Source organism: Urocitellus parryii, chromosome 1, assembly GCF_045843805.1.
Source record: "Urocitellus parryii isolate mUroPar1 chromosome 1, mUroPar1.hap1, whole genome shotgun sequence".
Lineage (NCBI taxonomy): Eukaryota > Metazoa > Chordata > Mammalia > Rodentia > Sciuridae > Urocitellus > Urocitellus parryii.
The window spans coordinates 231,217,614-231,241,759 of NC_135531.1; the positions used below are offsets into that span (position 1 = coordinate 231,217,614).

General features: G+C 38.3%; 1 protein-coding gene across 1 annotated transcript in view; it reads right to left on the bottom strand.

The window, feature by feature from the left end:
* Sestd1 (SEC14 and spectrin domain containing 1) overlaps nucleotides 1-23,404 on the bottom strand; it is a 126,789-nt gene extending 103,385 nt beyond the window's left edge. The window contains exon 1 of the mRNA XM_026392010.2: nucleotides 23,283-23,404. The gene's annotated coding sequence lies outside the window, so the exon portion shown is untranslated. The remainder of the gene's footprint in view (nucleotides 1-23,282) is intronic.
* Nucleotides 23,405-24,146: the final 742 nt, after the last annotated feature.

The following is a 24,146-nucleotide window of genomic DNA, read 5'->3' on the forward strand; positions in this document are numbered from 1 at the left end:
CCCAGCATCATACCACAGTCACTTGAGGAGCTTTTCAAAGATGCCAACGCCAAGATTGCATTCCAAAGAGACTGAATCAGAATCCCTGGGCTTGGGCCTGAAATTATTGGGCATAAAAATTATTCCAAAGCTTCCCAGTTGGCTTTAACATGCAGCTAGGATTCAAAACATTGGCCTGGTCTTTGTACTTATTAACATACACTTTTTTTTTTTTTTTTTTTTGAGACAGGGTCTCACTAAATTGCTGAGACTGGCTTTGAATTAGCAATCCTCCTGCCTTAGCCTCCCATACTGCTGGGATTACAGTTTGTATGCCACCACACCCAGGTTTTAGCATACACTCAAATATTAAGGTATCAGCACTAATATTACTTTATTCTTAGAGAACTGTCATTTTCAACTAAATGTAAACCTTTAAATTATCTAGTATTCCAATATTTAAGTCCAATACTCAACAACTGATCCCCCATAATCACATGCAGATGATACAGATATTTTAACAATCAAAATTACAATGATTACCTTTCTTTAGAAAAAGTATGAAATTATTAATAATGCAGAACATATTACTGTGAGATTTCTATAATAATTCCAGCTTCAAATCCTCCCAAACAATTGATAATGCAAACACCTAACAGCTTGCAAGGTACAAGAGGATACGGTGTATCTCAGATGGAAGACCAGGAATTTCAGGAAGAATAAATCAATCAAGGCCATGACATAGACAGTAAAAGTGCAGATTCTCATAGAATGGAGGAGAGAATTCAGTATGATAGTGTGATAGAGACAAACAGGAGAAGCTGGAAGAGGGGAGACAGCTAAGATTGTCTGTAGGTTGAAAAGGTCTCAATGACAGGTAAAGAAACTTAGGTATTAGTATAAAGGCAATGGAGAGTTGTTTTTTTTTAAAAAAATCTGGTGCCAGGTGCAGTGGCACACACCTGTAATCCCAGCGTCTCTGGAGGCTGATCAGGAGGATCCCAAGTTCAAAGCCAGACTCAACAACAGCAAGCTCTTAGCAACTCAGTGAGACCCTGTCTCTAAATAAAATACAAATAGGGCTGGGGATGTGGCTCAGTGGTTGGGTGTCCCTGAGTTTAATCTCTGGCACAAAAATAAATAAATAAATAATATGGTCTTTTACTTCCAAGATGGTATAGATGTATTTTCTCCTATTCCCCTCGCTGTGCAACTAAAAGCTCTAGATATTACACTCAAAATAAGCATTAACAAGTCTGTGAAAGATGGCGAAAGGAAGGCTGACTAGCTAGGAACCTCAGAACCAGAGGAACAACTCGGCAAGTAGTCTGGGTTTTCTATTTGCCGCATATATCTCAGACTTGCTGTGAAAAGCTAGCAACCTGGAAGCACCACCAAAAGACAAAGAAAAAACAACAAAAGCCACAAGACCAGGAAAGAGCAGTCCCGAAAGACAATTTGACAGTAACAGGGCTACTCTAGCCAAACAAAACACTGCAGCCCAGAAAGGGGAGAGCAGGGTGCCCAGACCTCTATATCAAGATGCCCAAGATCCCCAAAAATGATTATCATAGAAGGCCAAGTAAAGATCAGGCTTTCATCTGGTAATGAGCCCCTGCTCCCATTCCCCATCCTATTGGGTAAGTACAGCCCATATGAGGGGCCCTGTTACAATTATCTGGCAAAGATCTTAAAGCAGCACAACAAAAATGTTCAACAAGCATTATGAACATGCTTGAAGCAAATGAAAAAACAAAACACCTCACCAAAGAAACAGGAGATAAAAAAGAAGAACTGAATGGAAATGTTAGAATTGAAAAATATAACAGCCAAATAAAAAAGTTCAGCAAATGAGCTCAACAGCATAAAAGTAGGTCAAATGAAAGAATTCAGTGAAGTAACGGCTGGGGTTGTGGCTCAGTGGCAGAGTGCTTGCCTAGCATGTGCGGGGCCCTGGGTTCCATCCTCAGCACCACATAAAATAAATAAATAAAGATATTGTGTCCAACTACAACTAAAAAATAAATATTAAAAAAAAGAAATCATTGAAGTAGAAGATAACAGTGACACCAGTGACTTTTTTTTTTTTTTTTTTTAGTTTTTAGTTTTAAGTGGACACAATATCCTTATTTTACATTTATGTGGTGCTGAGGATTGAACTCAGTGCCTCAAGCATTCTGGGCAAGCATTCTACCACTGAGCCATATCCCAACCCCAACAGTGACACCATCTTAACAATGAAAGAAAACAGAAAAACAGGTGAACAGATCCTCATTGAACTATGAAACTACAATGGAAGATCTCACATTTGTGTCATAAAGTCCCCGAAGAGAAGAAAGTAACATGAGTGAAAAAGAATTTGGAGACATAATGACTTAAACACCCCCAATTTGGCAAGATACAGAAGATAGAAAGAACTGAATAGAAATGTTAGAAGTGAAAAATATAACAGCCAAGTAAAAAAATTCAGCAAATGAGCTCAATAGCATAAAAGTAGGTCAAATGAAAGAATTCACACACACACACACACACACACACACACACACACACTCTCTCTCTCTCTCTCTCTCTCTCTCTCTCTCTCTCTCTCTCAAGAAGTTGAACGATGGCAAGTATGAAGTCCTGGGTTCAATTCCCAGTACCAACAAAAAATAAAAAGTTGAAGGAAGCCAAAATAGGTTAGAATCCAAACCACCTGTCCTAAGATGCATCATAATTAATTTCCAAAAAACTAGGACATCTAGGCACAGTGGCACATGCCTGTAATCCCTGTCACTCTGGAGGCTAAGGCAGGAGGACTACAAATTTAAGGCCAGCTTCTGCAACTCAGCGAGGCCCTAAGCAACTTAACAAGTCCTGTCTCAAAATAAAAAATAAAAAGGGAAAAAAGATGGTGGAATGAGATGGACATCATTACCCTAAGTACATGTATGAAGACGTGAATGGTGTGAATATACTTTATATACAACCAGAGATATGAAAAATTGTGCTCTATATGTGTAATATGAATTGTAATGCATTCTGTTGTCATATATAACAAATTAGAATTGAAAAAAAAAGAAAAAGAAAAAAAATAAAATAAACATAAAAGGGGCTGGGAATACAGCATAGTGGTAAAATACTCCTAGATTCAAGTCCCAATACCAAAAAATAAAAATAAATAAAACCAAAGACAAAGAAAACATTCAGAAAAAAGTATGAAATCTTACCCAATAGGAGAAAGAACAATTCAAATATAGGCTTCTCATCAGAAACCATCGAGGTCAGAAGGAAGTAGCACAAGACAAATACAGAAAGAACAGACTGTCAACCAAGAATCCTATGCTCAACAAAAATGTTTTTTTGGAGCCAGGCAGGATGTAACATGCCTATAATTCCAGCTACTCTGGAGGCTAAGGCAGAAAGATCACAAGTTCCAGGCCAGTCTCAGCAATTTAATGAGACCCCATCTCAAAAATTTTTAAAAAGGGGGGGGCTGGGAAATTATCTCAGAATTAAGAGTGCACCTGGGTTCAATCTGTAATACTGCAAAATAAATAAATAATATAAAATGAATAGATATCTTTTGGGCTTAAGGAAGAAAATCAAGACATTCTGAGATGAAAAAAAAACCAAGCAACCCAGGCGCCAAGGAGTATGCCTAATCCCAGCATTGGTGGATGCTGAGGCAGGAAGATTCCAAGTTCAAGGCCAGCTGTAACAATTTAGGGAGACCCTGTCCCAAAATAAAAAGGACTGGGGATGTGGCTCAGTGGTAGAGTATTCCTGGGTTCATTCTCCAATACCAAAAACATAAAAACAAAAAAGAAAAGAAAGAGAGAAAGGAGGGAGAGAAGAGAAAAAATAAAAACTAAGCAAATTCATCACCAACAGACATATAGCTAAAAGTAATTCTCTAAATAGAAAAATGATGATAAAAGAGAGAACTGCACACTATTGGAGGAAAAAAGAACAAAGTAAGGAAAAATATGCTGAATATAATAGGTTTTTCTTGTCCTTGTGTTTTCTAAAGTAAGTTCGACAGTTAAAGCAAAGTGGTTCTAATACCTAAAGCAACCATCACTCTTTTTGCAAGGATATGCAATGAGGTATGCTCAAAAACACAACAGATAAATTAAAATGCAATTTTAAATTATGATCAAGTCACCCACTGGAAAGTAGGAAAAAAGACAACAGAACAGAGAGAGAGAGAGAGAGAGAAGCAGAAAACAAAAAATAGAATGGCAGACTTAAGTCCTCACATAACAACTACGTTAAGCATAAACAGTCTAAATACATTGAGATATAAGCAGAATGGATCAAAAAAACATGACCCAACTATATACTGCCTATAAGAAACTCACTTTAAACATAACCATAAAGACAGGCTGAGATTAAAAGGATGGGAAAAAAGGATACATCATGTAAATATTAACCAAAAAAATGCAGGAGTGGCTACAATAATATTTAAAATATTTCTTCAGAGGAAGGAAAATTATCAGAGACAGAGAGAAACATGACATGATACAAAATTCAATCCATCAAGACAAAACAATCCCAAATGTGTATGCACCAAATGACAAAGATGGAAAAAATAAGCTAAAACAATCATCCACAATTACCTTATCATTGCAGACTTCAAAATCTCCCTCTCAACTACTGATAGAACAACTAGAACAGAAAATCAACAAGGATAAAGAACTCAACTATTGATTAATCAAGTTTCTAGTCTTGTGGAAACAGTCTTCTCTGACTAAAAATAGTATCAAACTAGAAATCAGTAAATAAATAAATAAATAATAAAAGGAAAGTCTTCAATTGCTTCGAAACCAAGTAACACATTTGTAAATAACCTATGGGAAGGGCAAAGCATAAAGCTAATGGTAAATCTCACTGAAAAAAATCTATTAGGCAGTCCACTTAAATCCAACTTTGAGGAACATATGAAACAGGAAGTAGTCTCCCATTATTAAATTCCACTTGCATATATATTCTTTTATTAGCTACCTAGGTATTGTTTATAACCAGAATACAGTCAGGCACATATTTTCTAAAAGATTAATTCTGGGTATGTGGGTGTGGCGCAGTGTTACATGTGGGTTCAATCCCTGCCACGGAAAATAATAATAATTGATTCCAACTTTGTATAAATTATATGAAACCATTTTCCCCAGTAAAAGTCTAAGTTCATTATACTTAGGAAAGTCTAGAAAACTCATCTTTAGAAAATAAAAGCTACCCAAAGATATTTAGGAAAGTAAATAACTGGCAATGACTTAAATTTATAAATACAGATATATAGATAAAGTAAACTGAAAATTTTGCATAATCCATGAGCTTCCAAACAAGAAGCTTCGAGTGAAATCAAAAAATACACTGAACTGGCCAGGTGCCATGTCAGTGGCAGACCTGTAATCCCAGCCTCTCAGGAGGCGGAGGCAGGAGGATCCAATTTCAAGGCCAGCCTGGGCAATTCAGAAATACACCATCCCAGACTGGGGAAATAGCTCAGTTGGTAGAGAGCTTGCCTCAAATGCACAAGGCCCTGGGTTCAACCCACAAAAAAAAAAAAAAAAAAAAAAATTGAAAAATGTAAAAAAAGAAAGAAAAAGAAATACACTGTCCCTATATTAAAAAAAGAGAGAGAGACGAAGATATAAGTAGAGCACCCTGGGTTTAATTCCCAGTACCACCCCTTCCCCAACCCCCCCACCAGCAAAAAAAAAAAAAAAAAAAGACACTGAATTGAATGAAAATGAAAATACATTATATCAAAAAGTATGAAACACAGCTAAAACAATGCTATAGTAAAATTTATAGCACACAAATATAGCCAAGTGCATCTGGATATGGCCAGCTGCATCTGGGCAAAGATACAAAGATGATTCTATGAAAAAAGACTGTCTTTCCAACAAAAGGTATAGGAACAATTGCATATGCCCAGGCAAAAATGAATCTTGAACTAAGTCTCACAACTTATAAAGAATTAACTTGGGCTGGGGATATAGCTCAGTTGGTACAAAGCTTGCCTTGCATGCACAAGCCCTGGTTTCAATCCCCACCACCACCACAAAAAAAAAAAAAAAAAAAAAATTACCTTAAAAAAGATCATGGACTTATATGTAAAATGAAAAACTGAAAAACTTTAAAAGTAAACTTTCAAGATCTAGATTCCTAGATTTAAGCTAGAGTTTACAGCAAAAGCATAATCCAAAAACAAAGAAAATTGATAAATTGAATTTAAAACTCTTTTCTAAATGACCATATTAAGAGAATGAAGATGCAAGCGAAAGAGTAGGAAAAAACATTTGTGAGCCATATATCTAACAAAGAAACAGTGTTTAGAATATACAAAGAATACTTAACACTAAAGAAAGAAAATAAAATCCAAACAGAAAATGAGCAAAAGATATTTTCCAAAGAAGATAGACAGATAACAAATAAGCACATGAAGTGATGGTCAACATATTAGCTACCAGGAAAATACAACTTAAAACAGTGAGATATCACTACATACCTATCAGAATTGCTAAAGTTAAAAACAGTCAAGCTGGTTACCACTGAGCTAAACGCCAGTGCTTGAGCATTATCTTCCAACTGGACTAATTGTTATGTCCTCACATGGTCTTTCCTCTGTGTGCACACATCATAGGTCTCTCTCATGTGTCCAAATTTCTTCTTTTTATGAGAACATCAGTCAAATAGATTAAGGGCTACCCTACAAACTTTAATCACCTCTTATAAGGCCTATCTCCAAGCAGTCACATTCTGAGATACAGCCGCTAGGGTTTCAACATATGTATTTGGGAGGACATGACTCAGTCCATAACATTCTAACATTTCTAAAGAGAATTTAAAATCTTACAGCCACTCTGAAAGACACTCTGACAATTTCCTTAAAAACCTAAACATGTAACTACTACACAACCCAGAAATTGCACTTTTGAAGAAGCAGCACTTCCAAACTCATTCTATGAGGCCAATATCACCCTGATTCCAAAACCAGGCAAAGACACATCAAAAAAAAGAAAACTTCAGACCAATTCTCTAATGAACACAGATGCAAAAATTCAATAAAATTCTGCCAAATCAATTACAAAAACACATCAAAAAGATAATGCACCACGATCAAGTGGGATTCAACCCAGAGATGCAAGGTTGGTTCAACATATGGAAATCAATAAATGTAATTCATCACATCAATAGATTTAAAGATAAGAATCATATGATCATCTCAATAGATGCAAAAAAAAAAAAGCATTTGACAAAATATAGCACTCCTTCATGTTCCAAACACTAGAAAAATTAGGGAAAACAGGAACATATCTCAACATCTTAAAGCCCCAGGCCAACATCATTCTAAATGGAGAGAAATTAAAGGCATTCCCTCTAAAATCTGGAACAAGAGAGGGATGCCCTTTTTTACCACTTCTATTTAACATAGTTCTTGAAACACTGACCAGAGCAATTAGACAGACAAAAAAAATTAAAGAGATAGATACACATAGGAAAAGAAGAACTCAAATTAGCATTGTTTGCTGATGATATGATTCTACACCTACAAGACCCAAAAAGTTCTACCAGAAAACTTCTAGAATTAGTAAAAATGAATTCAGCGATGTAACAGGATATAAAATCAACACCCATAAATCAAGTGCATTTCTGTGTATCAGTGACAAATCTTCAGAAAGGGAAACAAGGAAAACTACCCCATTTACAATAGCCTCAAAAAAAAAAAAAAAAACTTTGGAATCAACATAATGAAAGAGGTGAAAGATCTATAAAATGAAAACTACAGAACCCTAAAGAAAGAAATCAAAAAGATGGAAAGATCTACCTTGCTCTTGGATAGGTAGAATTAATATTATCAAAATGACCATACCACCAAAAGCACTATATAGATTTAACGCAATTCTGCTCAAATTCCCAATGACACTCCTCATAGAAATAGAAAAAGCAGTCATAAAATTCATCTGAAAAAACAAAAGACCCAGATTAGCTAAAGCAATGCTTAGCAGGAAGAGTGAAGCAGGTGGCATCACTATACCAGACCTTAAACTATACTTCAGAGCAATAGTAACAAAAACAGCATAGCATTGGCACCAAAATAGACTGGTAGACCAATGGTACAGAACAGAGGACACAGAGACTAACCCATAAAATCACAATTATCTTATATTAGACAAAGGCACCAAAAACATGCATTGGAGAAAAGATAGCCTCTTTAACAAATGGTGCTGGGAAGACTGGAATTCCATATGCCACAAAATGAAATTAAACCCCTCTCTCACCATGCACAAAACTCAACTCAAAATGGATCAAGGACCTAGGAATTAAACCAGAGACCCTTTGTCTAATAGAAGAAAAAGTAGGCCCTAATCTCCATCATGTGGTATTAGGCCCCAGCTTCCTTAATATGACTCCTTTGGTGCAAGAATTAAAATCAAGAATCAATAAGTGGGATGGATTCAAACTAAAAAGTTTCTTCACAGCAATAAGAAACAATCTATGAGGTAAATAAAGTGCCTACATCTTAGGAGCAAATTTTTATCCCTCACACATCTGATAGAGCACTAATCTCTAGGGTATAAAGTATATAAAGAACTCAAAAAGCTAAACACCAAAAAAGCAAATAACCCAATCAGTAAATGGGCCAAGGAACTGAACAGATCCATCTCAGAAGATGATATACAATCAATCAACAAATATATGAAAAAATGTTCATCATCATTAGCAATTTGAGAAATGCAAATCAAAACTACTCTAAGATTTCATCTCATTCCAGTCAGAATGGCAGCTATTATGAAGACAAACAACAATTAGTATTGACGAGGATGTGGGAGAAAAAAGGTACACTCATATACTGCTGGTGGGACTGCAAATTGGTGCACCCAATATGGAAAGCAGTATGGAGATTTCTTGGAAAATTGGTAATGGAACCACCATTTGACCCAGCTATCCCTCTTCTGGGTATATACCCAAAGGGCTTAAATACAGCATACTACAGGGACACAGCCACATCAATGTTTATAGCAGCACAATTCACAATAGCTAAACTGTGAAGCCAACCTAGATGCCCTTCAGTAGATGAATGAATTTTTAAAAATGTGGCATATTTACACAATGGAATATTACTCAGCAAAAAAAGAGAATAAAATCATGGCATTTGCAGGTAAATGGATGGAGTTAGAGAAGATAAGTGAAGTTAGCCAATCCCAAAAAAACAAATGCTAAATTTTTTCTCTGATATAAGGAGGCCGACTCATAGTGGGGTAAGGAGGGGGAGCTTTGTGCTTCCCCAAATTCATGAGAGAAATAGACAAACTCTAGATAGGAGAGAGGAGTGGAAGGGAAAGGGAGGGGGCACAGGTTTAGAAATGATGGTGGAATGTGATGGACATCATTATCCAAAGTATATGTATGAAGCCACAAATTAGTGTGAATATACTTTGTGTACAACCAGAGATATGAAAACTTTGTGCTCTATATGTGTAATATGATTTGCAATGCATTCCGCTGTCATATATAAATTTTTTTTTATAATTATAATGATAAGCTTTAATCTTTTTTTTTTCTTTTTTAAATTTTTATTGGTTGTTCATAACATTACAAAGCTCTTGACATATCATATTTCATACATTAGATTGAAGTGGGTTATGAATTATAAATTTTTTAAATTAATTAAAAAAATAAATTTCATTTTGAACATTTATCCCAGAAAAATGAAGATTCAAGTTCATGAAAAACATGTTTGTGGCTGGGCAAAGTGGCACACATCTGTAAACCCAGCAACTTAGGATGCTAAGGCAGGAGTACTGCAAATATTAGGCCAGTCTCAGCAAATTACTAAGATCCTGTCTCAAAAATAGGAAGGGCTGGTGATGTAGCTTAGTGGTCCTTTTCTGCACTATCTAATATTTGAATAATGTGTTCTAAAATAAAGTACTAGAATAATTATGATGGTATAGGGTTGGATAGAGAAATATAAGTTACCATATATGGAAGGATTAATGATTAAGGCTGGCCAGGTTCTGTGCTAAGCCAAAACCATTGTGGCTCCAACACTAATGTTTCTCTTCACCAGTCTGTACCCAATGCTTAAGTGTCACCCAAAGCAACTACTGCAGTGCCCCGCTTGAGCTTCACAAGAGATGTGCTACAGACTAAAGGTGCTTCCCAAAATCATGTTGAAATCTTAACCTCCAATGTGAGGGAATTAGAGAATGAAGCCTTTGAAAGGTGACTGGGTTATGGGCACAGAGACCTCATGAATGGGATTAACACCATTATGAAAGAGATCTCCGACAGCTCTGTCACTCCTCCATGTGAGGACACCTCAAGAAGATGACCATCTATGAACCAAGAACCTAGACGCAGAATTTATCAGAGCCTTGATCCTGGACTTCCCAGCCTTCAGAAATGTAAGAAATAAATGTTTGTTGTTTATAAGCCACCCAGAAATATGGTATTCTGTTACAGCAGCCTGCACAGACAAGACCAGATATAAATTATAAAAATAATTTCTATCAACATTCTTATTTCCACAATATCTGATCTTAGCAAACTATTAAAAAGAAAAGCATTTATCTACTTTACTTAAATGATTCACACTAAGGTATAAATAAGTGATAGGCTTAAATATTCTCACAAGATATACAAGCAGTCAGGTCAAATGACATCTTGACAGAAATTTTATATTCAGGACTTAATTCAAGTGTCATTATCTGCTTAATCCAGATGACCTAAAGCTTCCACTCACCTTTTTTCTGATTCTGGAGTTCCCAGGTATTCTGTAAGTACAGGAGATACAAATTCTAAACTACAAAGTAGTAATAGCAGCTTTCATTCCCATAACAATTCATGATCTGTGTGTGGTCTGTTCCCTGTCATACAGGGAGGAAATATCTGGAATAGAGCTTCTGTATCTGACTGAAGCTAATCCAAACCCTAAAGAACCATGGCTCCCCTTCCTCCTGTCCTCTAGTGCTCTAGGGTGGTATCCCTCCTACCTCCCGCCACAGGAATCCACAGTCTCCAGTCTCCCCTATCAGAATAGAAAAAGCCCTCAACAAGAAGTGAACTGTCTTGTAACAACTTAAATGCACATAAGGCAACTAGGAGAACTTTAACCACTGGTTTGACTTGGCCCAATGGAAGGAGTGGAGGCATTATTTTTTATTTTGCCAAATTAAACTTGGAAAATGGCTCTAGTACTGACACTGCACTGGAAAAACTCAGTTGAAAAGGTTAGCAGGTTCCCTGGGCTCTGCTCTGCCCTCGACCCTCTTTTAACTTTAATTATTCAGTAACCAAGAGTCTCAAATTCCAAGGATACAGATTCCATTTTAAAGTGTTTACTTCCTTGTCCAGGTTGATATCCTTCCCTCTTTTCAGCACGGTCACTTTTTTTTTTTTAATCTCCCTCTCTACCTCTCTAATCACAAATAATCTGTGTTTATATCCCAGAGTTCTTATAGCCTCCACCCTGTGAAGAGTAAATCAGAGGCAAATAATATACAGTGGCTACATTGATCTCATAAACACCCCAACTTGGAACTCAGATTTAAGGAAGAGAGCAAAGGACCACCACCACCATCCCATTCAGCTGTGTGGCGAGTCGGCTTCCTACCACTATAACAACAAATGACCTGAGATCAGCTTATCAAGAGAAAAGGTTTATATTTTGCTCATGATTTGGAGGTTCCAATCCATAATCAGTTAGCCCTGTTGCTTTTAGGCCTGTGACAAGGCAGAAGCTCACCTTATGGCAAGAAAGCAAAAGGGAGAAAGAAGAAAGAACCCAGGTCCCACAATTCCCTTCGAGGTCACACCTCCCATGACCCCAAAATCTCTCACTAGGTCCCATCTCTTAAAGTCTCCACCAACTGCCAAGAGCACCAAGCTGAGAAACAAGCCTCTAACACAAAGATATTTGGGGGCATTTAAGATACAAACTATAGCAAGCTGATAAAAAAAATATGAAATATGATTCAGTGGTTTTTTTTTAATGGAGGAAGAGATAGGAGGGTAGGGAGAGTGGTTTGGGGGAGAAGGCAACTTAATAATAACAACCAATAAATAGATCATGATATCAGAAAAAAACTGACTGGCAACGATTAGGCATGCTGAGGAAGAAAATGGGAAAGAAAAGCTTCTAAAATTGGATATTAATATTAATTATAATCATATGTGCAAAAAGCTTTTACTTTCTGCCTAATTATTATGCAAAACAATAAAAATGCATATCATAAAAGATGTCAACTAATTTTGTTTCACTTAATGTGACTACAAACTTTCCTTCCGACTCCTGCCTCTGAGTCTCATTCATTGTCATGTGCAAATTTTAGCAGTAATTCCTTTTAAAACTTAAAACCATTTCCAAGATACCACATTATCATACTAAAAGAAAAATTAGCAAGTTAATACTCCCAGCTCTCTGATTACCCATCCTGCAATTACAGTTATTTCTTCTAGTTTTTTCCAGGTTCAAACTATTTCACACCTAGTTTCTATAATAATTTCCCCAAAACATTTTATCACTTCCCACTGATGAAGCACAAATGAGTTCACAACATGCAGCACCAAAATCAAAACTCTCAAGGCAAGGTGGTGCATGCCTGTAATCCCAGCCACTCCAGAGACTAAAGCAGGTGGATTCCAAGTTCAAAGCCAGTCTCAGCAAGTTTTCAAGGCCCTAAGCAACTTAGTGAGACCCATCTCAAAATAAAAAGGGTTAGGTATGGAGCTCAGTGGTAAAACAACCCTGGCTCAATCCCCAGTACCCCATTAAAAAAAAAATATCTAAACTTTTAAATGACTCAGTGAGAAGGTGCTCAAATTAATTCACAACAAAAGAAATGGACCTATAGATCAAAGGTCAAACAATTTGATGACACAAGGGACACAGAAACACAGATCTTCTCATACATTCCTGGCAAAATAGTGCATCTACGAAGGTAAATGTGGTAATATCTATCAAAATTATAAAAGCAAGTACCTTTGATCCAAAATCCTGCTAGGAATTATCTAAGTCTGCCTCACCACTATGTGTGAAATAACATACACCAAATTATCACTTGCTGTATTATTATAACAGAAAAAAATGAACAGTAAAATTGTAATAATAGCAAACGCTATCCAACACTTAGTTTCATGCCAGACACATTTCTTCATTTAATCCTCCCACCAACCCTATAAAGTGGGGCTAATAATATCCCCATTTTACAGATGGGAAAAAAGAGGCCAAGTTAAAATAATATGAAGTCAAAAAGCTAGTGTGGAGCCAGAAATTGAACCCAAGTAGTCAAATTCCAAAGTCTTTTCCCCTTTGCAATTTACTGAAACACCTAAATATACATCAATAAGGCAGTGATTTCTTAACATTAATGGTATATTCAGCAGAACGCAGTAAGTAGCACACGCCTATAAAACCAGCTACTTAGAAAGGTGAAGCAAGGATCACAAGTTCAAAGCCAACCTGGTCAATTTAGGGAGAACCTGTCTCAAACATAAATAAATAAATAGGGCTGGAGATGTTGCTCAGCAATAAAAGAGTGCTCCTGGTGCAATCCCCAGTACAAAGAAAGAAAAAATATCATTTGTGTAAAAAAGATGGGGAAGCACATTTCTACATGGGGTATTTCTGAAGAACACATATGAAACCTGATGATACAAGTCAACTTCATGGAGGAGAAAACCAAATAGCTAAGGAACAGGAATAAAAGGAAGCTCTTTAGGGCTAGTGGGGCATGGTGGCCCAAGTCTATAGAACCAGCTACTCAGGAGGTGGAGGCAGAACAATCACATATTGAAGAGCAGCCTGGCCAACTTTAGAAGATCCTGTCTCAAAATAAAACAAAAAGGGCTGGGGATGTAGCTCAAGGGTAGCACACCCTTAGGTTCAATCCCCAGTAATACCACCAAAAAAAAAAAAAAAAAGGAAAGCCATTCTAACGTGTCACCTTGTACCTTTAAACTTTGAAACATATGAATCTGTTACCTATACAAAAACAACCACCTTTTAAAATGGAAAGGACAGTGAGGACCTGAAATAAGACAAAGACAGTAGAAACACTGTAAGAAATTAGTTAGAAAAACAAAGATTTTTTTTTAAAAAATCCAATTTCCTGCATCTATCCTTTAAAGCTGACCACTCTTCCTCACTCTCTGCACCAACTTCTCTTTAACGCAATACATTTTATCCTAGCTGAACCAATCGGCCTGCCAATCCCGACAAATCAGCTTTTTCCTCAAATCCACATTTCTTTCTGCAAAATCTAGCTCTAAACTTAAAAGCCACCCACCTATTGTGCTAGTTAGCATCTTGTACGTTTATCTATACCAAACACTATATATATATATATATATATATATATATATATATATATATATATATATATATAGCAAACACTAGCACTCATGCAATCGTGACTCCTACCCCTGACAATAAGCACTGCTGAGTGATCACAGTACCCTTTTCCCACTAAATCCAGATGCTGCCTTTAACTCTCCTCAGTGCAGTGTTCCAGGAAGCCACTATTACAGACACAGCTGGCCCATGAATAAAACCTTTGACCAAATTGTCTTGATAGATTTCATGCATATTTATTTACATATATTCCATTTTGTTCTGAAAAGGATTGAAGATATAGCAATACATGAATGTAAGATAAATTAATAAATTATAAGAATAAAGTGAAAAATCAAAAAGAGTGCTAAGGAAAAGGCTAACACATGCACAGCACGAAACCTATCTACTCATTCAGGAGTGGGGGGCAAATCTAGATTTGGCAGCTAGAAGCCTTCACAAAAGGAAAGCCCAGTCCACAGACCAAGTGATAAACAGAAGAAAACTCACAAGGAGAGTTATTATTCTTGGTGCTTAGACCATACAGCAATTTTTATAAAGCAGAGAGAGCTCTATAGAATGACCAAGACATAAAGACACATAGCCAAAGGCTACGCTGTTTCTGATAGCATCCCTCAGGAGAGCCCTTTGGCACATTACCAAAGCTCAATTCAACAAAATTGATTTTACAAAGAACAGGCACAAGCTTTCACAGTCCTCTGTGCTTTTACTTGGTTTCCTCCTTCATTGCCTCCCTAATTAGATTACAAACACTTTGAAGACAAGAATCATCTCTTCTAATTCTTACATATAGTTCCAAAGTGTTTTGCATTCTACAAAACAAGCATCTGGTGTCAGCAAGAATTTGCATAGTGCAATTCCAACCTACTCCAATAAAAGCTCCATAACCTAAACATGGTGATTCCCACATTCCTACTAAATAAGTAGGCTAAAATGAAGCCTTGATGGATAGACTTCTAAACCTTCTTTTTGATTACCAAATAAAAATCTCATTTGTAATATCCTAACTGCATTTTTAGTTTTGCATATACCAAACACAAAGCTTGCAGAAGTACCAAATCAATATCACTGAATCTGATCCAATAAACTGAAACTCATAAGCAAAAGCTTTAGCAAGCCCTATTAAAGGAAAGACAATATTACTATCTTTCAAGAATATAATCAATAACTCTTTTACAAACCAGCTGACAAAGGCATGTTCGTTGGTTCATTTTCTACATAACTCTGCAAGAACTCTAGAAGACAATGAATTATAATGCAGATTTTCTCTACTTCTTTCCAAGAATCTGCAGTTTCTGCAAACATCAAACTGCCAGAGAAAGGTACTTCCCAGCTCTACACACACACACACACACACACACACACACACACACACACACAACTATCAGACAAGCTTATATTTCCTTGTATGACTATCACCTACCCCCTCTTCTTTACCTTGTCATACTGGAAATGCAATGAGGACTAAGTAATAAATTATTGAGGTAAAGGGATATGAGCAACATAAGTATAAAAACTTAAAAATTACCACTCTTAACCATAGGCATTAAGGCACATTAACAATCCTGTATTTAATATTCATGGAAACCATTAATAAATAAGCAGTTTCGCCTTACACTGGCTTGGCTGAATATGCACTTAGTATTTCAGTTTACATTACACTCCTCATTTGGTATTCCCAGTACACAGGAACAGGCCCTTTCATCCTCAGGAAGGGACAGTAGAAATGAATGAAAGAACTTGGCCAAGCCTGCAAAGAGTTAGTTCTCTTACCCTTTTGTTACAAATAAGGAAAGAGGGATTTGAGCAGTTAGGTGATTCATCCAAGCTCTGTGGCTCATAAGTACAGTACAGACCCAGGATTTAACCTAATGTTCTAGCAGCCTTATAACAGCAGACCACAGTGGCTCATGTTTGACCCGTTTGGGAACTCACCACACGAAACCAATGTTTGACTATTTGAAAACCCATTAAATACCAAACACTACACTAGTCTCTTTTCCTCATAACTACCCTATAAAGTAGGTGTTGTTATCCCATTTTACGGAGAAATTAACCTGTCCAAAGTCACAAGGCTAGCAAATTATAATGTAAAATAATCCCAAAGAGCGCAAGAGATCTAGGGAGGTGGTCCAGTGGTAGAGCATGAGGCCCTAGGTTCAATCCCCAGCACCACAAAAACAAAACAAAATTAAATGACAGCCAGTATTTGGAAATCACTGTCTACCAAAAAATTAAATCTAATATAGTGGGAATTTTTATAGGTCCTGCCTATTTGCTGGCACATTCCTAGCTCCACCATTCAATTTCCTTAAATTTGTTCCTATTAGGCCAAAATGTAAATGTAAAACCACAGTAACTTGCATTCATATAGCATGATATAGTTTATGCTAGACTTTTTTCATTTTTAGAAGATGCAAATACTGAGCGTTTTCATACATTACCTCATATCTCATCTAATACTTTGAAGACTCTTGTGAGGTAGGAACTAATGCTTTGCAGGTGAGAAAATAGAACTTTGCAGAGGATAAAGTAACCTGCTTAAGGTTATACAACTAGTAAAAAGATGCATTGGACTTTATCCTGGTCTAAGTGAAAAGCCCATATACTGTTACTACACTGAGTCATTTAATCATTTACCTCCATCAACTGACTCAAAATGAAACAGAAAAACAAGTGCCTGCCGAAACCTAATAGAACAATAAAAACTGGAAATATTAGAAAGGTCATCTTAGATAGTTTCCCTCCCCCACAGTTGTCAGGTGATTTCTAATAAACATTGACAGGGCAGACATTTCAACTATTCCATAACAGAAAAAAGCAGAAAGTGTAAATGGGAAAAGGAACTGAACAGATACTTCACAGAAGAAGAAATACAAATGGTCAACAAATACATGAAAAAATGTTCAATATCACTAGCAATCAGAGAAATGCAAATTAAAACTACACTGAGATTTCATCTCACTCCAGTCAGAATGGCAATCATCAAGAATACAAATACAGGCAGGAGGTTAGCAAGGATGGTGGAATGTGATGAACATCATTTACCATGTATAAAGACACGAATTGGTGTGAACATACTTTATATACAACCAGAGATATGAAAAATTGTGCTGTATATGTGTAATAAGAATTGTAATGCATTTTGCTGTCATTTATTTTTAAAAAATCAATTTAAAATTTTTTTAAAAAAGAATACAAATACAAGTAACAACCAGGTGTAGCACACACCTGTAATCCCAGATGCTCAGGAGGCTGAAGAAGGAGAATCTCAAGTTCAAAGCCAGCAACAGCAGAGGCGCTAAGCAACTCAGTGACACCCTGTCTCTACTGAGTGCCCCTGAGTTCAATCCCTGGAACCCCCCCCGCCCCCCCGCTCCCCCACCCCCTGCCCTGCCAACCGCAACAACAACAACAAAAAAAAAAAAAAAAATGCAAGAACAAGAAATGTTGGTGAGGATGGAGGGGAAAAGGTACACTCATAAATGCTGGGTGGGACTGCAAATTGGTGCAATCACTCTGGAAAGCAGTATAGAGATTCCCTGGCAAACTTAGAATGGAACCACCAATTGACCCAGTTATCCTACTCCGTTGCAAATACCCAAAGGACTTAAAATGAGCATACTATAGTTACATGGCCACATCAATGTTCATAGCAGTTCAATTCACAAATGCTAAGCTACGGAACCAACCTTCAACAGATGAATGGACAAAGAAAATGTGGTACATATACATAAAAGACTAATACTCAGGCATAAAGAAGAATTAAATTATGGCATTTGACAGTGAATGGATGGAACTGGAGGTTTTCAAGTAATATGCAGATGCTGACTCACAATGGGTGGTGAGAGGTTTCCGGATTGATTAAACAAGGGGAAATGGGGGGAAGGGAGGGAGAATGGGAATGGGAAAGAATAGAATTAATTGGACATACCTTTCCTATATTCCTATATGAATACACAACCAGCATAACTCCATATTATGTACAATCATAAAAATGGAAAGTTATACTACATATATGTACAATATGTCATCATACATTCTACTGTCATGTATAACTAAAAAGTCGAAATGAAAAAAAAAATGAACTGATTAAAAAAAGGGGGGGAGTACCCCATTCATCCATAAGGGCTGGCTTATTGTTGACACTAAAACCAGGCAAGGATAACCAACTTAATAGCAAACATAAATGTGTTTATCCTGTGTAAATACAGGTGCAAAAGTATCAACACACTGTAGTCAAAAATGAAGGGCTACATATGGTATAATCCCATGTGTAAAAGAAAAACCATCCTGAATACACAAATTGCAGGATATGAAATGTGCATTTGTATGTACATATGACCTTGATATGAAATGCGTACTTGTACATAATCATGCACATGCACAAAGTCAAAAATACAGGTTTGGAAATATAAATCACTAACTGTAGAAATAGTTGTTATTTAAGACAAAGTGGTCTTAGTGGTGAAGAAAGAAAAGAAACAGGAAGCAAAGGGAGATTTCCAGTTTTTATGTACCCATATATTACTTGAATTTTTGTATTTAACATGTATTGTTTCACAATTAAAATTATATAAATTAAAAGCAAATTCTAAATATACTTTTCCTTTATCTCCTTAACTTATGATAGCAAAAACTAATTATTTTACTCACTATCTGCTTATTCATTCCTTAAACACTTAGGGTACAACTTCTGTGCAAGGGTACTGAGCTAGGTCTCTGGAAAACAAAAGTGTGACAGTTATTAGGTAATTAGAATCTCTCATAACAATTACTTCCTTCCGTAAGATATAACATTGAGTTTTAACTCAAATTCTACTTTTTATCACTTTAATCTTTTAGATCATTCCATCTCTAGAATTCTAGATTTTCTGAAATTTATAATGCTTTTCTTCTAAAAAAAATTTTTTAAGTAGCAGATAATTTTTCCATTTTTTTAATTAAAAAAAATGAATCTGTAGTAATTCAATTCAATTCAATGCTGGACAATGGTATGCCAAGATGAATAACTAACACATGGCCCTACCTAGTTTCTAAGGAGCTAAGAATTTTGCATACATGTCTGATGTAGAGTTGTATATAAAAACTGAAATAAGTACCTATCAGCCTGTACTTCAGAGTCAAACTGGCAAATCGCCCTCTTCAAAAATAAAAGTTAATTTCAGTTTAACCCCCCAAAATCTTAATGTTTATACAAAAGGTAATGCCTACTTTACCATTAGAGGAAATCAATTAATGGGAAAATAAAGACCATGGAAGTTACAGAGGAATGGAGCTTCAGTGAAAAGGAATGGGTTCTATTCTCAGCTACATCACTAGAAAGCTCTTACCAAGTTAGTCACTTTGGATCTGTTTCCACCCTATGGCATTGACATCGACCTTATTAGGACAGAAGAAAACAAATATTTGAAAAAAAGCATAACAAAAATCTGGTGAATATGGGGCAGTGTGGCCATAGCACCTACTTCTTTTTCATTTGATTTAATTTTTTATTTATTTTTTCCCCCATTCTGTCACTGATTAGCCAATGATTTCACAAACACAATGTAACTTCTGTATGCCTTATCAAGTGAAAAGAATGCAGGAAGTAGAGTGAGAAGTTTATAGTCAGACCCTCTTACTAGTTATAAGCTTAAAAAACAAGCTAACTACTGAATTTCTTTGCACTTTCTTTTCTTAGCAGCAGATCAGATAATACCTTATAGGGTTATTGATAAGATTAAATGAGAAAATACATGTGTAAAACATAAACTTAGAAACCATTACAAACATTTCCCCCAAAGAAAATGTACAACAAAACATGAAAAGATGCAATACAAAAGAAAAACCACATTGAGACACCACTTAACAGCCACTGGGATGGCAGCCATCAAAAAGTCTAACACTAACAAGTATTGGCAAGAAGTGGAGAAAACAGAACCCTCCTACACTGGTGGTGAGAATGTAAGATGTAGGGCAGCTATGGAAAACAGTTTAGCAGTCTCAAAAAGTTAAATAGAATCAACATCTAAAACTCAGCAGTTCCTCAGTGAGATACATAGACATGAAAACATATGTCTACACAAAAACATTTATAAATAAGGGTTCACTGAAGCATTCTTCGTAATAGCCCAAAAGTGGGAATAATATAAATGTCCGTTAACTGATGAACAGATAAACAAAATGTGGCACCGTCACAAAATGGAATATAATTCTCCATTAAAATCAATAATATGGGTGAAACCTGAGAACATGTCAAGTGAAAGACACAATGGGCCACACATTGCGTGATTCCATTTATATGAAATTCCAGAATTGGCAAATCCACAAAGACAAAAAGTACATAAATGTTTGCCAGGTTCGAGAGAGGGCTGAGAAATGGCAGTGACAGGTCCAGGATAAGGATTTCCTTTTAGGGTGATAAAGGTTTCCTTTTTTTCAATACCTTTGTTTATTTATTTATTTTATGTGGTACTGAGGATCGAACCCAATGCTCATGCATGCAAGGCAAGCGCTCAACCACTGAGCCACAACCCCAGCCCCAAATGTTCTTGAATTAGTGTGATGTTTATATGATCTTGTGAACACAATAAAAGTACTGAAATATACAATGAATTCTATGGGGCTAGGGTTGTGGCTCAGTGGTAGAGCGCTTGCCCCAACGCCACATGTAAAATAAATGAATAAAATAAAAGTCCACCAACAACTTTAAAAAAAAATTAAAAATGAATTCTATGACATATAAAATATATTTCAAAAAACTACAGTAGAAATTCAAGTTTCTGCTACTTTTTATTAGTTTAAGTATCCTGCTTTTCTCAAGAGGTTGCTCCTGTTGCTTCTAATTTGAAGTTACATATCAAGCAAATGAATGGTATTTTTAATAAATTACAATTATTATGCCAATAAAACTTTCTACAAATCAGATTAATATGAAATCGTTTCACTTATTCCCCCCAAAATGTCCTTATTAATACTGAGTTGTGTTTAGGGAGTAGAAATAGTTCAAGGAGTCCTAACAGAATACATCTAAAAGATAAAAATTGTGACACTCTGTTTTTTTCATTAGGGTCTATTTAGTTTCCTGATATATCCTTAATAAAATTATCTGTTCAAAATGTCATTAAATGCCCATCAATCAGCTCAACTCCCAGTAGATGAAACTTTTCAACATCTATTTACCATTTTCTATGCTCTTCATTCTGTTGCCAGAATTCCAGTCCATTATTAGATCCCCTATCTCTTCCATCAATTACTCCTCCAATCATTACTCACAGGTGTTAGAATGCTTGTTTTAAATGTAATACATTCTCTTTTTTTCCCCTTAATGTTAGGGAACTTATTAGAATAGGCCCAATTTTTTAAGGTTAAATTTAGCCCAGAAGGTTTGAATAAATATTCAGCAAAATAACTTCCTAGAATTTGGGATATAAAAACAATCAATAGAGTTGTGTAATGCTTTCTAGCTCCTTTGGGAATTTTTTTCATGTATTTAGTCATGGGGTAAAGACAGTCACCAACTTCTGTCTTCAAAAAGTATTATGCATAAAAGCTTCCTGGTTCTAGAACAAAGAAGTATTTTATTGCTCAAAGCAAAAGGAAGAGATTTTCCTTCTATTTAGTATTGTTGCACCAAAATAGCATACCAATGAAAGGAGCTAGGTATTGGCCTGCCCCAAGGTATGTAAATAAAGATAAATTGTTCTTTATTATGTATTGGGGGGGGGGAGTCTCAACACTAAGAACATAAGATTTATTGCCAGGTGAGGTGGTTTAACCTGCACCAGTAATACCAGCGACTCTGGAGGCTGAGGCAGGAGGATCACAAGTTGAGGAGACCCTGTATCAAACTATAAAATTAAAAGGGCTGGGATGTAGCCCAGTGGTACAGCACTCCGGTTCAATTCCCAGTACCACTAATAATAACACCAACAACATTTATCAAACCATAAAAAACCGTATGGGTTAAGATTTCCAACATGGAGCATACTTTAAGTGGCAATTTTAATTTGAGGAATTGCCAAACTATGCTGGGATGCATGGTAGGTACGCTTGATACAGGAAAAAAAAAAAAACGTGAAGAAAGGGATGACTTATCAAACAACTGCTATCCAGTTGCTCCCTCAACAGCACTCCCAACTTCTCTGGGTGATGATGTCTGTGTATGACAGAAAGATGCCAAAGCACCAAGGGAACCACAGGGGCTGTCACGGCAGCAGCAAGTCCAAGCCGGGCATCCCAGCGTGAAATCTGGCCAGTACCCCCAAAGAGCTGGTCAGAATGCGGCTCTTTTCTCAATATGCGTCTGCCTAAATTATAAAAAATAAAGACAGAACCACGCATTCCGACCAACTCGCCCTCTCCCTCCCCTTTGTGAGCCCACCACAGGCTGGAGGGACGTTAACCTCCCGCAGGCCCTGGGAAGCCAAGCCCCACGCCGCGCGGGAGGCGCCCAGGGACCTCCGGCCGTGTCCCCCACCCACCGGTCAGGGCTGGTCACCGGTCACACAAAGGAGCCATCCAGCGTAGGCGCTGGACACCGGGGCTCGCCCCGCAGCCGGGCGACCCCTGTGCCCCCTGCACCCCGGGAGGGCGAGACCCGCCGGAAAATGCGGGTTAACGCCCGAACCTGTTGCACGATGCGGGTCCCTTTCACCCAGAAATGAACAAGGGCGCTCCGGGGGGGGGAGGAGCGCGCGGCCCCGGTTCCGCTGGCCGCGACCGCACCCGGCAGGCGGCGCGGAGGTAGGGGCGGCCCGCGGGGCTCCCACCTCAGGCGCTTTGTCTGCGGCGGCGGCGGGGACAGCAGGGGAGGTGGGGGCCGCGGGGGCGGGGAAGCCGGGGGCGCGGGCCGCGCGGTGGAAGAAAGCTCGGCCGCCACTGCCGCCGCCCGCCACCGCCACCCACCCGCGCTCGCCGCCGGCCGCGGGGCCTGCGCGCTCCTGCCGCCTGGCCTCGCGGCGGCCACACTCACCTGGCTGGCGCTGGCGCTGGCGGCCGGCGGCTCCGGGGCGTTGGGGAGGACACCGGGACGCTAGCGAGGCGCGGGCGGAGGCGGAGGGCGAGGCGGGAGGAAGGCGGGCTGGGGGCGGAGCGGGCCCAGGCGGCGGCGGCGGCGGCGGCAGCGGCAGCGGCAGCAGCAGCAGCAGCTCCAGTCACTCGCGGCAAATCGCGTCCCGGCCCCTCCGTGCGTCATGCGGGGGGCGGCGGCGCGGGTGGCCTGGCCACCTCCCGGCACCCTCGGGCCGACCCGCGTCCGCGCGACCTGGCGTGCGCCCGGGTGGCCGCGGCTCAGCTACCCCGCCCGGCAAGGGAAGAGGGCGAGACCCGGAGTCCCAAGGGGGCTCGGGGGCTGGGGGCTGGGGCCTGGGCGAGGAGGGGTCTCTGACGCACCCTGCAGTCCCCACCCTCCCGAGCTCCAGCTCCCCAGCCCGGGCAGTGTGGGTTAGTGGAAAGAGCCGTGGACCTGGGGTCAGAAGTGTGGGCTTTGGAAGGGCCACGTCTTGACAGCTTGGCAAGTCATTTATTGCCTGTGGCCTCATCCTGAAGTATGTAGAGTCCAATAGATGACCAAAGTCTATCAAAAGTCTAACTTGCTAGCTAGTACCCTCTAATGGGAGATGCCAGAAAGGGGCTGTGTGGTATGGCTGATGGATTCTGGCAGCTGGGGGAAAAGGGTTGCGGTGAGGCAGGGCTCAATATGGTTGTTTTGCCATGAGAATCTATTGGACACTCCAAAATTAATCCACAAATGGGGCTTTCTGATGATGATTACTTCCCTGTCTTATTTTTCTCCAAATGTACTGACTTCAAAGTACTCTTTTCATTTTATTGCACA